Source organism: Drosophila virilis, chromosome 4 (genome assembly GCF_030788295.1).
Source record: "Drosophila virilis strain 15010-1051.87 chromosome 4, Dvir_AGI_RSII-ME, whole genome shotgun sequence".
NCBI classification, from domain to species: Eukaryota; Metazoa; Arthropoda; class Insecta; order Diptera; family Drosophilidae; genus Drosophila; species Drosophila virilis.
In genome coordinates this window covers 16,423,932-16,437,999 of record NC_091546.1, presented here as the reverse complement: position 1 = coordinate 16,437,999, position 14,068 = coordinate 16,423,932, and the positions used below count along the sequence as shown (strand labels likewise).

The 14,068-nt window shown below is 42.2% G+C and overlaps 1 long non-coding RNA gene across 3 annotated transcripts in view; it reads right to left on the bottom strand.

Moving 5' to 3' along the window:
* LOC26531910 (uncharacterized) overlaps positions 1–14,068 on the bottom strand; it is a 166,564-nt gene that overhangs the window by 91,827 nt on the left and 60,669 nt on the right. For all 3 annotated transcript variants that reach the window (XR_011416555.1, XR_011416556.1, XR_001450149.3), the window contains exon 3: positions 11,307–11,389. This is a non-coding gene — a long non-coding RNA (uncharacterized lncRNA). The remainder of the gene's footprint in view (positions 1–11,306; positions 11,390–14,068) is intronic.

The window sequence follows — 14,068 nt, the reverse complement described above, 5'->3', positions numbered from 1 at the left end:
GCCGTGCATGAGGAGCAGCAGCAGCAAGCAGGACCAAGCAGGGGTCAGGCGGGGGTGCCGCAACTGGCGCTGCGACTGGAGGCAGCTCTCGAAGCAAAACGACAAAGTAATCCCGGATTTGCATTTTATCGGAATGTGGCGACGACGATGGCGGCGCTGCTGAAGCCTGCAGCCAGTGCACAGTGGTTCAAGCGAGTCTCAAAGAATTGTTAAAATATTTGCTTATTATTATTCAAAATATTATCCATTATCCATTTCTCGAAATCCATATTAATCGATACTATGCAAATTTTATTGCATTTAGTTCATGAAAAACATATGTAAATGTTCTTACTAAACACAGCTCTCAAAGATTAATTGCTTTAAATCAAGTTTTTGTTCTAATATTGTATTAAGTATGCTGACCCCGGCATTGTTGTTTGGTTTTTCCATTTCCAGCTATTAGTTTTGTGTATTTTTTAATCCACGTGGAGCTTATTGGCATTGTGTGCACAAATCCCAAGTGTACTTGTATGTCTTCTATTCTATTTGAGGACCAGTGTGCAGTGTGTCTGCAGTAGAAGCAGCAGCAGTACGTTCTTTATATCTGGCGTCTTGCTCTTGCAGCAGTTGCTGTCTCTTTCCGAACGTAAGTCAGTCATTTGCATGCGTCGCATATTTGTCGTTACAACAGCCAACTGTTTGTTATGCAATTGCAGCCGGGGAGTTGCCACAGCTCAGTGTTTGTGTGTGTGTGCATGTATGTCGAACGGCTGCTGTGTCGCATTGTTTGTTTTTGTTTTATGCATGTTTGCAGCGGCAGCTTATTCATATTACATAAACTAACTGCGCGCGTCTTGCGCAACGAATCGAAACTGCAATCAAGAGGCAATGCCCCAGTGTGGCAGCCACAAAGCCAATTGCTGACCAGCAGTGTGGAAAAGCTCTAGTAGCTGTCGCTGTCGCTGTCGCTGTAGCTGTAGCTGTAGCTAAGGCCAGGCGCTTAGCAGCCGCCAATTGGCAATTGGGTGCTAATGTGCGGCGCCCGTTGACAGATGTCTTATCAACATTTTTGCGATTTGAGCAGCAAATTTTGTTGTGTTGTTTTTGCCACAAATCGAAACAGCAGCCAGGCTGCGAGTTATATTTTGACACTGCCGCACAGAGAGTCACACACACACACACACACACACACACACACATGCAGTTAGGCACTCACACACACAAACGCAAAATGTGCGATTTAGCAACTACGTGACGCTTTTGTTGGCTGTGAGTTTCGGGCAACTGTTGCCAATGCCAGGGCTTCATAACCAAAGCCTCAGTTCGGGCAAAACTCAAGCACGCATACACACATACAAACACACACAAGTACACACACAGCATGGCAAATGACAGTCAGTTTTGTTGTTGCTCGCATTCCAACTTGTGCCGCACATTTTTTAACATTTTGGCGAGAAACGCATTAAAATTTGTTGCACGTCGCATAAATGCTGCGAGTGTGTGTGCGTGTAAGTGTGTGTGTGTGTGTGTGTGTGTGCTGCAAAGGCAAACGAACGCCCCAAACGAGCAAAAGGGTGGCACAAGGACAGCTGCCATAGGAGCTACTACAAGTGGGCAGGCTGGCAGATTGGCACACACACCTAGCCCCAATGCCAATGGCTGGCCACAGGAAAAAAAGTTTTTGCTACGCTCTGCACTGCAGGCAAATAAATTTGCGGATACCGAAAACCGAAAACAGCACATAAAATCACAGCTCGTGAGATTTGCCAAGGTATTGGAGATGAAAACAAGCAACGGCCCGAGCATCCTGTAGCTGTCAGGCTCAAAATTGCCAAAGACTTTAGAGTTTAGAGTGAATACTTTTAGCAGAAAAAAAGTGAAAATTTTCTCATTTAATTCAAAAGAGCCCAAGGCCTCTTATTGACAGCCAATAATTGCATACGTGCTCATTTAGAACACAGGCTCATCAGACCTCAAATTCCATTCCAGTGCTAATTTTTAGAAGCTGTTCTCTTTCTGGAATAAATACGGACACTCGGCAATTTTGTATTTTGGCAAGCAATAAACGCCTTACTGGCCAAATATGAAATCCTATTGACTGAGCACAAATCAAGCAAATATAGTTCGAAGAGCATCAAAAATTGAAGCACTTACAACGCAGTTAAAAATTTGTTTTCGATAAGGTAGCAGCAAGGATTGAGCCAGGAATTCGTTTTGAATAGTCAAACTAAAGGCTGAACAGAGACTTGGAAAACCCCATGAACAAAACCGTCTTATAGCCATTTTTTATAAAAAAATTACATGATGGTAGTTCAATCTGAATATTCTTTTATGCATTGTTTCATATATAGAAACCATAGTTACTGTATAATTTGTATGCACTACCTTATACATTTTCTACATTTATTTATATGCTTATTTTTTTTATGTGCGTATATATTTTTTGCTTGTGGATTTTGCTGCTTGGAGAACCACAACATAGCTCACTGAGCATTATCGATGCCATTTATTCAGTTCACATTACCCAGCGCTGTGCTCGGATAACTTATTGATGGAGCCAGCCAGCAGAACTTGCACCATCTTTATATCGTCAGTCATTAGGACAAATAGTAGCTCATCTGGCGCACCGTATTTGCCAATATCTGGAAATAGTTGCAGACCCCCAGGAAACTCGCATGCTAAATGTGCAATCTGAGGCCCACTAATTGCAGCGCATTCATCAGATACGCACCCAGGCAGACAAGGCGATAGACCACGACAGCTGGCCACGCAGGCCTCGCTAGCTGTTTCTTTGCGTGGCATGTGTAGACTCTGTTGCTGTTACTGTGATTTCTATGGCACGGGTGAGCCAAATGAAAGAAAATTGTAAATTGCTTTTAATTAAAAGCACAAACATAAACACCTGCTGTTCTATTAAGCCCGCACACACACACACTCTAAGGAATGAAACAATAGACGGAAATGGAATCGCATCGACTACGAATATAACTCCCGCAACCGGTTCCACCTTCCGTTTGCCAGGCCAGACCGTTTGCCAGCTGCTTGTGTCCCTTGATTCTAATTCTTATTGTTGTTGCCGCTTTCGAGGCACGCATTAATAAGCCCGGCGCGTATCGTAGTGCCAGTAGCAGCGTCAGCTGTTGGCCTTTGGCTCTCCTGTTGTTACTCATACGCCGCGTGTTCTTTGTTTTCTGTTTCGATTTAACTGTACAATTTGCTCGGCCCAGTCTACGCTCATTAGATGCCTTGGAATTCAATTGCAATGCAAATTGCATGCACTGAGAAAAAGCAGTGTTAAGTCTTTAATTTGAGTCCATCAAAATTTGAACCAAATTTAAGTATCATGACAATGACAATGACAATGACAATGACAATGATAATAATATTCAACCAAACAACTTTTTAAATTAAGAAGAAAAAAAGAATAGTAGTCAAATTAAAAAAAGTTTCCTAATTATTCAACACTTTTCTCTATTAGCATTCATTAAAATAAAACAGAGCTAATTTTCAATGCACCCCGTTTTTCTAGCAGTGCAGCACACTGGGCAATACAGATTCCTATAAAGCTTCGCTGCTCTCGTTGACTTGTTGCCACAATGTTGCTGGCGTCAAGTGCGCCACATGCCGCATTTGCATGCAACAATCGAGAGGGCGGGCATTGGCAAAGCAAACATTGCCTTCGGTGCGATGCGGTGGTGCTGGCCTGCATTTATTGCATCCTACATCTCATGGAGGGCCTCGGTTGCGCACTCTGTCTCCGTGTCGGGCTCAGTTTGTTGCAGTTGATTGTTTTCGTGCGGCTGGCGCACCGCAAACTGTGAAAATGTGAAAATGCATGAAACAAAAATTGAATATCCAGCCGCTGCCACCACCGTCGCCCGCCACATAATGGCAGCCAGAACCAGCAGGATGTTGCCCGCATCTTCGTTTGTCCATGCCGCAGCTTCAGCGGCTGCACACAGATTCCTTTTGTTGGCCCTGGAGTCGAGCCGAACCGCCTCAGCCATAAATAATGCAGTATTATTTTCAAATAAACTCGACGCTCTGTGGCTGCCTTAGGCAGCTGGCCCCACCCTATTCTCGGCCTCTTCACCCCATCCTCGTCCCTAGACCTCGTCCTTTTCGCCTGCCGCCAAATGATTTTCACACATGAGGAACGTGCAAAACTGGCCATAAATCTTGGTGGCCATTGCGTTTTTTTGGCGGCCTCGCCTCTGTTTCCCTTTGCCACATGCCCTTTTTTGCTGCCATTTTCATTGAATTTGATTCGCAACTGAATACACAACAACAACAACAACGAAGGTGGATCTTGGCATTGTTGTTACGCCGTTTTACATTTGCAAGTGAAATGTTTTGCGGCCTGTCAGCCAAATGCCCATTGAAGGCAGCAGCTGTAGCCGCTAACCAATATGCAATTGTTGTTTTCCTAGTCGTGATGCCAAGCAGATGCCGCGCAGCACCAAAAAAAAAAAAAAACACAAATATGTGTGTTGTATTAGGGAGTGCCCTGCTCGAAGCTACCCTGTACGCAATGCCGCAATCCATACACTGCTCTCTAAGTTTTAAGATGTTGGGCGAATAAAAAGTTAATTATTCTTATAAAATATCTTATCTTACATTACGAGCTATAAGATAAGGAATAAGAAAACCAAACTTGAATGGACTTGTATCGATTTTAGGTGCGAGAAGACAGACAGACAAACAAGACAATCCACCCAGCTGTTCATACAGACCAAGAATATATGCAAGCTCTATATATGTATATGTATAAGCTTTAGAAGTTCGAAGAAGCCTTTTTCCGTCATTTGCACAAATTTACAATACGCTTTTTTACCCATAGGGTATAGGGTATAAGAAACTAATCACGAACGTGCGATCTACACGAAGCCTATTGCGTGGAAATGTATTTGAAACATGGGGGGTTTCGTTTGAGAGTGAAAACTGTAAGTAAGAGGATATTATTACTCGATTAAAGAAACAGAGCGAAGTTTTTCTTTATCCATATATTTCATTACCTTCAATAAAGCGTTCATTTGTATAATAACTAATTTATATATTGATAAGTCATAGGATACCCGACTCAGTATTACATTTTCATTAAAATTAAGTATTCTCAATCGCTCTATCTGTCTCTCCCTCCTTAAACAGACATTTCTCTCAGAATAATCTACTTGCTCTAGCTCCTTGATTTCGATGAGCTGGCCTGATATTATGTAATTGTTTAATCTCCATCTAAATTGCATCCTTAATATTCACTTTATAATTCCTGAGATGCCAACCTACTCTTTGTCAGCTTCTCTCTTTCTCTGTCTCGCCCCCTCTGAGAATCACAGATTTATAGCAAGTTAATATGCTCATTTCACCCATTTCACATGGCCAAAGAGGGCATAAAAATGCGCTTGTTATAGTTGAATTGCTTGGCTCTGGTCCTGCTGCTGCTGCTGCTACTGCTACTTCTACTTCTACTCTTACTGCCAATGCTACCGCTACTGCTGCCCCCGCTACGTCTTGTTTCTTGCCACTATGTGCTCCTTCTAGCTGGCACACGGCAAATTATTAGTTGAGCATGTGCCAAAAATATTGCTGAAGACGTTGCCAGTCCACCGAGAAAGCCCCCGCGACCCATGCCCCTTGCCCTCGCGCTACCCTGCCCCCCATCCACCCTACTCTAAAAGCCTATGGCATTTCTATAGCAGTTGGCAGTAGGTCGCAAAATTTATGGCCGTTGTCTGTCGCGGACAAAGAACATCTTTGAATGTTGTATAACTTAAGTGCCAGTGCAAATTTTCTGCCACTTCATGGCTCGCATGGAAGCACATGCAGGGAATGCAATCCTATGCCGAGTGCCACACACATATAAACCTCTATATATATATATATATATCTATATAACATATATCTGTATATACGTGTGTGTTAGTTTTTGTTGCCACTTGCATAGTTTGTGTTATTTTTTTCTATATTTTTAGCGTTTTTCTATGGCAGCAGTCTTTATGAAAAGGCATTTGCAATTTGGCGCTGCCTGCGAGTGGAGATACTTTGGCAAATATATATGCTCTCAACTATTACTACAAAAAAAGAAATATACGATAAAATTAAGTCTTAATTGTCTACTGGCAAATTATGCTGCAAGGTGTTATAGACAGAGAGAGAGTTGGTTGAGTGTGGCCTGCATAGATAGAATGTATGTGCCGGGAACTCAATTGGCCGGGCAGTTAAGTGCAGCAACAGCGACCACAATGACAAGTGGCAGCAGCAGCAGCAGCAGCAGCAGCCCGCGCGGCAAACATAAACAAAATGCAATAATACTTAACATGGCAGCATGGCCATGGTGCACAGAAACCAATCGAAGGCCTACTACGCCTGTGTCTGTGGGCATTGGGTGAGCCGATTATGGCCAACACATGTTCACTGGGCAAATGGCAATGGCTACGGACAACCGACATGGACATAAACATGGACATGGGCAATGCGCCGGATAGTTGGCTTAATTAAGCAGAAACAATTGCATATAAATATATAAAACATTGAATTGCAGCTTGAAATGCAGCTCGAGATTTGGGAGCACATCATTTGTGTGTGTGCATGCCGGTGTGTGTGTGTGTGTGTGGATTAATTCGTTTAAGCCCATTAAATTGTTATTGTTATATGCTGTTGGTGTATTTAAAACATATGTTGACTATTTGTAGCAACATGAAAATTACACAAATCGTTAAATATTTGCGCTGGGTACGTTTTTTCTTTTTTATTTTTTTGGTCCCCGTGCAAGTTCCAAGCAATGGACCCATAAATTTTGTGTTGTCGCGCAGCCATTTTACCTGTGACATTATTATTGCTGTTGCTGTTGCTTTTTATTTGTTTGTCGTAATTGCGGCGACACGAAAAAAAAACAAAATAACAGGCAAAAAAAAAAAAAACGAAAACGAGACACAGGCCCACAGAGATAACAACAACGAAGCAACAACAATGTGCGGGCCCATAAAAATTTAATGAAAATTAAAATGAAAATAATTTGTGTATTTAATTTAATTTTATGATGCCCCAAAGACTGCAACAACAATGCTAACATTTGCCGCGAACGTTTAAAAATACGCTTCAGACGCCTTGATGATTGCGCCTAAAACTATGCAACAGATCATAAATCAAGCGCATAAATTACCATCAACGATGATGGGCAGATGGGGGAGCAGGAGCTGCTCGGTAAGAAAAAGAGCAAAACGCAAAAGCAGCCCAAGGGCAAGAGCAAAGACGCCCCAGGCCACTTGGCGACAGACGCTAAGATGGCCACGTCCAATGACAGCAAATGGAAAAACAATAAACCAAAGTTCTTTGGCCTTGTTGTTGTTTGCGCACACAACAAAAATAAAATAAAAAGATAACAATAACAATAACAATAACATTAACAGTAATGCTAACAATAACATTACTTCAAATTTAATTTAAATTATTTAGCCCGCACACAGCCTGAGACTATCAACACAGATACATTTCGCCAGTCCACGAACTAACAACAATTGTGAGATGCGTATCGCAAAAATTACCTGCAATACTTGGCCACAGTCCGCCATTAGCCACAACCACAACAACAACATATGTGTGTGGTCACATAAGGTTAGCAACAGAGCTGGCTCCAACAATGGTGTGTGGCTATATCATTGGAGTCTATGGAGGGCGCTTGGCAAATGGGCAGTTCGCGCTTTAGATAAGATCAAATCTCATCAAGGCTAAACGAAATTGCTTTAGGGCATTCAGTTTTGGGTCAACAAAATTGTAGCTAATGACATAGTCAGAGTATGTAAATATCTTAATCTGAAACAAGTTCAAACTAGATAATTTTTTCAATTGGCTACATTAAACCCAGTTTTTGGTACCAGTATATAAACATTAGTTGTACAAATCATAAAACCTTTGGTTATGGTACGTATAAAAAGCTCAAAGGCCTTTATTTGTTCACTAGCTTATCAAAGGGCTGCATTAAGCCCAATCCTAATATCTTATGGTACGCATATACTAAGTATATATGTATATATTGTCTATATACATAGGTATAAATGCCATTTTGAAGAGTATTATAAGTTTGTCATCTTTGAACAAACAAAATAGTTATAGATGAGTTCTTGCGGGCTGAGCGGCCTTCATTTGTTTTCTTATAATTCCTAACAAAGCAAAGCCTCTCGATAAAGGCATTTTGGGATAACTATACTGACAAGTTGCACACATTTTATTGTTTATATTTTGAGCCTAGTTGTTTATTGAATTGTCAACAAAGGTCAATGAGCAAAAAATATTATTTTACAATAATTGGTATTGTCTGAAAGGGTATCCAATCTTTGTTTACTTTAAGAGCTTTTTCCTATTTTATTGCAAGCTCAAAAAAGAAAAACCTGGTAAATAAAGCATATGTTTAGACAATTTCCCCGCTGCACCCAACTGCAATTAGTGTGCACCATTTTCATGTGCTGTTAATTTCCTCTTTAAATGAGAAAAAAACATTTTCGCAGACAACATGACAAAAGTCATAAGTACTTGGAGTGGCCGTCCCCAAAAGCCCTCCTATGCGTCTATTGCTTTTCCATTCGTATTTCCATTTCCGTTTTCATGAGCGGCTCTGCATTAGCAATTCAAATTTGATGTCCGCCATTAAACTCATTAACTGCACACAGATGCAGAGACACGAGGCGGCATTAGTTCAGCGCGGGATGAGGGCAGCACACTAGACAACACTCGACATGGCCAGACGCAAAAAAAAAGAAAAGGAAAAACTTAATAAACATTAGGCAAAGCCAAGGGTGAGATGCAGTAAATAGCAGAAATGTTAAGGAGAAGGCACCTGGAGAAAACACCTTTAATGACTGCAACCAACGATCGAGACAAATGAAGAACTGTCTTCATTAGCAGCACGGCACTTGGTGAGCCGCTGGAGTAGAGCTGCAAGATGAGAAGGAGGGAAACTGGCTACAGTTTTTGCGTGGCGGCAGCTCGTGTAACTTTCAGTCCGCCTAGAACTGAGGGCAAAAACTAAACGTAAATACCTAAAAACATAAAAAAGGTAGGTAGCAGGATGTTCAGTAGGATGCTCAGAAGGACGCCGGCGTAGTTTGCATGGAAAACCCATTTGCACGCCGTTGAGCGTCGTCTGCGCCGAATAAATAGTTGACTAGCTCCTCCTTGGTGGCACAGGATAATTGACTTTCAAATCAGTTTGCTATAAATTTTAATCGGCACTTCTGATGCTGTCGCTGGCAGCACTCGACCCGCGGCGACAACGGCTGCAATCAATTGCCAAAGTCAATGGGGACCATGCCGGTGATAATTGCCAGCCAGGCTATGGAGTGCGGCAGAAGCAGCAGGAGCCTCAGCAGCAGCGCCCTGGACAAAACGCCACTAATGAGTTTTATTGAGTAGTTGCCGTAGTTTGTCCCCCTCCCAGGAGCAAACCTTTGCCCAACCTATGCTCTAACCCGGCCAGACTGTTGCCGTGTCACCTCTGGGCACCTTCTAGGTACAAAACCCAACTCGATGACGCACGGAAGCAGTTAATCAAATCTGTAAGTGCCTGCTGGCCATCGAGTGGTGCTGCAGTCCATACACGTAATTGCATTTGCTGCTTCACACATGGCAGCTCCGAGCGGTGCGCTCCAGATCGAGCATTTCGCTTATATTTAAAGTCTAGAGAGAGAGAGAGAGAGCGCGCGCGCTTTTTGCCACAAGAATCACGATAAAAATAGCTCAGAAATTGAAAAGGGAAATGAAAATTGGCATAAGCACGTAAATTATGTGCTGCCAATTAGCAGTCTCCAATTTTTTGCACGCAACCAAAAAAGAAGAAAAATCAAAATGAGAATGTGCCTAAATATAAGTGCGCAATGAGAAGGCGTGGATTGGTAGCCAAAGCGGCCGAAATTTACACAAAAAATAAAAGCAACAAAAGCAACGCAAAGAAAAAAATACAATACTATTTTGATATCAAGATGTAGACGACTTCGGTATACCCTGTAGAAAATATAGATGAGCTAAGAATAAAAAAGATTTAAATGTTAAGCTATTTAAAAATGTTCAGCCCAGTTCTTAAGTTTAGCTAAGTTAAGTTAAGTTAAGTTTAGCAACAAAAAGGTGCCTTAAGGACTTTGACTTAGAAGGGTGGAAATTTATGTAAAACGCGTTGCATTCTAATGAAAATAGACTCTGCCGTTAAAACAAAGGTTTATCAATTTGACATTTAAAATAATTTTTCACTTGATTTTTCCTTGTCATATATTTTCATATACACAAATTGATTTTTACAAGGAATCTAACCGAATCTTTCGTCTGCACTATTCCCGTTTACAGGGTATTCATAAAAATATGTATATATAAATTATTTCGTCACGACATAAGTGGCATCATTAGAGGCAGTGTGTGGCGCACTGGTTGACTGCCACCCCAGCCTGCACAGACACCCCATGCCCCGCTTCTTCTACCTTCCACCATCCAGCGACTCGTCTCAAGTGCCTGACGTAAAAAAGTCAAATGCCGAAATTGCCAAGCAGTCAAAAAAAAAAAAAAAATTGTAAGAAGCAGAAGAAGAAATGCTTTGCCCAGTGACGGGGCCTAGAGCTGGGGCTGTGTGGGTTAAGGGGTAGGGAGCTGCGAATGAGTGCGAAGAAAACATGGTAATTTTTCATAAAAACCGCCAAATGCGCACACAACCCGAAGCGAAAAAGAAAACCGCAGAGGAAAACCGGCAAAGCGGCAAACAAAAAAATAAACAAAAAAATTATATTTTTTTTTTGCTGTCCTGCGCGGTTTTCTTCTATATTTATATATATATACATTTTTTTGCAGCTCTCTGTAGCTGGAATGTAATTCAAAGACGTTATTGGGGGCGCTGCGGGAGGCGTGGCTTGCCATGTTTATGCGACGTCTTTTGGCATTTAGGCATGCGAAATGCGTTGCCCCAAATCCTTTTTACGTGGCTGCCAAGGACACAACGAGAAGCGCCATATGGGCCGTGAAGCGGCCAACGCAACGGCGTTCTAGGGGGGTCCCATTTAGAGTTGGGGGTGGCCAGTTGGGATTGCGGCCCAGTCATAATAATTCCCTGCTGAAATATTATCAAATTGCGGCAATTGATTTAACCGCCGGCGGGCGGGCAGCGTAAAGCCAACAAGGCGTGGCAGCTATTGAGATTTAGGAAAAGTTTACAAGGCATTGCAAATGGCAAAGACCACTTTTTATTGCCTAAACTGGATGAAAGTGTATGTGTGTATGATGGAAAAAGATATGAGAATTGCTTTGAAATGCATTCCTATAATCACAGACAATATATGTAAATATGTACTTACCCGCAATAAGATATACAACAGAATGATTATTTAAGTCTCATCTATAAGCAGCAGGCAAATAAGCTATATTAGAACAACTTTCACTGAAATAACAAGAGAAAGAGATTGTGAGTTAAATTAAGATCTGGAGAAAGAGAGACAAACTACTCAATAGACGCAAAAGGGTGTGCGGGTTAAAGTAAAAGATGGTGAATGAAAGAACAGCATCTTAATTACGCCAAAACAACTTTTGAAAGCCTTGAGATCTTGCCTGAACTTGCTGAAAATCACATAGTGAAATGCTTAGAGACAACTTCAAAGCCCAACATAATTTGTATTCAAATCAGCCGTAAGTTCGTAGCCCATTTAAAGGCAACGGCTTAATAATAATTTCCTAACCGGACATTTAAAAATAATTTTGCATTTCAGCCTTGAGCGTAATCGATACTGCGGCAGCTCCGATTCGCGGAACCGACACTGGCTGATTTGGCATTGGATTTGTGGCCCACGCCATTTGGCGCAACTGATTTATTTCCGTCAAGTAATTGGAAGCGTTGTCAGGGACGCTGGCTCAAATGCCAGCATAATTAGTGGCATGCTCAAAAATAGACCATAAATAATCGTCGCTTACTTTTGCCTGAATATACACAGACCAGGGCCAAAGCAAAATAGGATGGAGGACGGGCGGGCATGCACAGCAGTTTGGGGGCGGCAGCGTGTGCTCAGCAACACCGCAAATTGTCTAAGGCCCTGCATAAATTACTTAAATGTTTTCCGAGGAAATGAAGATGCTGCTGCGCTACAATGAACGGGTAGCTCAAATAGCTCTTTTGCCCGACCAACGCGGCGTATGCGCAATTTTATTAAATTACATTCGTGTTTTGGCAAATTAATTACGAAATTATGTTGTCCTCTGACGCCTAACGAACTAAATAGCAGCTACATATAGATATGCATGACGGCATTTTACTGGGCGTGTCCTGGCCAAGGACTTCTTTGTTTTGCTCCTCTCGCCCAACTTTCCATAGATCGCATTTATCTCTGAATGTCAGTCCCTGGGCCGAAGACAGCCAAGAGTTCGGTGAATGGCTTCTGCCCTTGCGTACGCTGGCCACGCATATTAAAAGTAATTTTGCCTCATTTTTTGGGAATATTTCGTTGTCTGGCAAGGACAGGATATAACCCGCGCAGATTATGCAGCAATTCACTGTCGTCCTGCTCCTCATCGTTGGCCATTTTTCTAGCGCATATTCAACTGGAAATCTCAGTCGCAATAAATTTGACTTTATGTTCATGGCTCGCTAACCAAATTATGTTTACAAATCATATTCTGGGCCTGAAGCTCACCCTATATCTAATTAAGCCGCAGCCATTGAAAGGGCAAAGCTCTCGCATTACTCATACGACGCATTAGCCAGGTCCCCAATCATTGTCAAATAAATAACGTTAATTTGTTAAACCAGCTAAAGCCAGAAAAAAAAAAAAATAAAATAAAGAAAAAAAACTGAATATGAAAATAAGAGAAAATCCCGCAACCAAATGTGAGCAACGTTTTCAAGTTAAAAATCACATTTGCATATTTCGTGCATAACAATAAGAAACCCAATGGATTGTGACGTAAGCGATTTTGGGTGAAATCAGAATGGAGTCTGCGTGGATAACACACACACACACACACACACACATGTGAGTATTCCACCTGCTGCTGCTGGTACTACGACATTTTGGCAAATTGCTCAACTTGCAGTCAGCAATCGAATCCAGAGCCCCCGCCCCTGTTTAAAACGCATGTGTACGCTTCATTTATGCATTCATCAATCAGCTAACCAAGTGTAAATTTTTGCATTTCCTGCGCGCTGAAATAAAACAGAGAATTTGAATTTGCACCAAAGACCCAAAGTTAAATCAAACTCGCAGCCTCCAGCAGCAGCACCCGGCTCCCCCCCTCCCCACTAATGTAGCAATTTAGCCAGGAAAAAGCCAGCTCCAACCCCAACTCAATCACCACATAGCTGCTTTGTCTTTTGGGCTTGCTGGCTGGCTGGCTGGCAGCAGCAGCAGCAGGAGAAGCTGCAGCAGAGGCACCAAACGAGAACGCCCTTCATTTATTTTATTTTGAAATATATAAATCGCACCTAAAAAGTATGCTACACTAAACTTTGATTCATGGCGCAAAGTTTTCGTGCGCTTGAAAATTCGTTTTCCTTGGCCTTACGCACACCACCAACACATCAACACACACACATACACCAAACACACCACACACACACTTGCACCCTGCAGCTGTTGCCCACAACGTTACTGTTCAACGCTTTTTACGTGCTCAGCTGCCACGCCCCACAGCCGCCCGTACACTCTACACCTTGCGCGTTTAAATTTGGCTGCTCTGGCAAAGCAAGGGAAAAATAAGAAATGAAAAAAAAAACACAAAAAAACAGCAACAAAAACAAGAAAGAAAATTTTCGCAATTTTCCCTGGCGCCCATTTAGCACTTGGCCATGATACGCAGTTTCTCTTTTATTTGCTGTGAAAATAATAGAATCATAAACTGAAACTGGGGCGTGGCATGGGCAAACGGAATGGAGCAGGGTTTGCGAGCAGCAGCAACAGCACGTGGTACCGCTTTGAAGTGTTTGATGAAATTTTCGACACTTAATGATAGCACACGCAACACAAAAGCACACACATTCACACACGCAGTCAGCCCGTCAGCAACAGCAACAGCTGCCCCCCAAACCGTCACCCGTACAGGCCACACATCATAAAGGACAACGGCCATGCAC